Genomic DNA, 1,789 nt, shown 5'->3' with positions numbered 1-1,789 from the left:
TATGTATATAGATTATATATATATATATATATATTATTATATGCATATATATATATACATATATATATATATATATATATATATATAATATATATATATATCTATATATCATATATATATATATTATATATATATCCCTCTCTCTCTCTCTCTCCCCTCTCTCTCCTCTCTCCTCTCTCTCTCTCTCTCTCTCTCTCTCTCTCTCTCTCTCCCTCTCTCTCTCTCTCTCTCGCTCTCCTCTTCTCTCTCTCTCTCTCTCTCTCTCTCTCTCTCTCTCTCTCTCTCTCTCTCTCCTCTCTCCTCTCTCTCTCCTCTCTCCCTCCCCCCTCTCTCCCTTTCTCTCAGTCTCTCTCAGTTAGCCAAGATTACCTGGTGGCCTGATTTGATGGCCTGTATTCGATGTTGAGAAGGTGGGTTTGGTCGTTTTCCGTTCAATTACTGGCACATCCATGTGTCGAAAGTTTAAGAGATCTATTAATGAATTCTAGCCGGCTTGTTCGCCTATGCCTACAGCTCGCTGCGCGCCTTCATCTGCTCTGGTTGTTGAGGACCTGTCACGTCAACCTTCAAAACAGCCACCAAGATCCGTGCGCATCATGTTTTAAGCACCAATAGCGTAAGTTCTTTTGTACATATCGACCACACTTCTACCAGTAGGATGGCCCACTTTCTCTTTGGTAAACTCATTTGGTAACGTATCGTCGCGACGTCGATCTTCAAAATTGGACCAAGTTTGGGACCTGTTTTTTTTTTAGCTTTTCCGCAAGTTGCAGACTTCACCTGATCGTATCAATCAAATGAGTGAGATGAACTTGTGGCGATATTGTAATGTTTGCAGGACCCCTCCCCCTGGTCAGACGGTTGCTTGCCAAACATTTACGTTTATGCATAACTTTCATGAAGTCAAGCTTCTTTCTGTTGACCACTATACGAAGCTGCTATCAGTAATTCCAAAGATCTTAGATATGCATGGTGTTTCACTTGAAATGTCAAGTTTAAAAGGCTGTCCTATGAATGTGTAGCATATTTTTATAATATAATGTATTCCTGCATCAGATGTCAAAACAGATATTTCAACATCTTGAAATTATTGTTTTCACGGCCGGTGTCCATCCACCTAGCAAAACGTCTCCACGACGGCCCCCTGAATAAGAACCCACTTTTCAAATTCGGAATGACCGACAGCTGCTAGTGTCTGGTAAATGTGCCTTCAGCCGCTGATCACGCAGATGGAGGCCTGCGTTTCTAGCTCCCAGACCACATCAACCGACCAGACCGCGCATTGGCCATGATTGCGTGAGAGACGCTTATATCCAAAACTAATTATCGGGTACTGTTCAACAATGCTCGCCAGAAAGCGCGCGCTGGGGTTGTCTTCAGTGACCCCCACTAGCACTTTTAAATGGACATTCAATTGAACACACCTTGCGGAAGGCATTTCGGCCCGTCCTGACCACGCACACCCCGGCCGGCTCACGCTGCTTCCGGCTCAAACTGAAGATTTTAATATTTCAAAAAGACGCATCACAATATCGCTATATCACTCGGTCTGTGGCCTCGCTCGCAAGCATCACAGAAGAGGAGCTGGACGTGCGGACCAGTGTAACGCAGCCAGGTCACTGAAGCCGCAGGGCGACTCCAGGAAAAAGACGGGTTTATACACCGAGAACCTCTGTAGAAGACTATTGACTGCATCAATGGATATATCACGTTACCTAATGTCACCAAATATAATCATATTATACAATCGTAATCAGGTGCCTTCAGAAACTGCCAACCTAACCGGCCA

Source organism: Pollicipes pollicipes, unplaced genomic scaffold (genome assembly GCF_011947565.3).
Source record: "Pollicipes pollicipes isolate AB1234 unplaced genomic scaffold, Ppol_2.1 Scaffold_4740;HRSCAF=5597_pilon_pilon_pilon, whole genome shotgun sequence".
In the NCBI taxonomy this organism is placed as follows: Eukaryota; Metazoa; Arthropoda; class Thecostraca; order Pollicipedomorpha; family Pollicipedidae; genus Pollicipes; species Pollicipes pollicipes.
The sequence above is the reverse complement of the archived record's forward strand: the minus strand, read 5'-3'. Positions refer to the sequence as shown.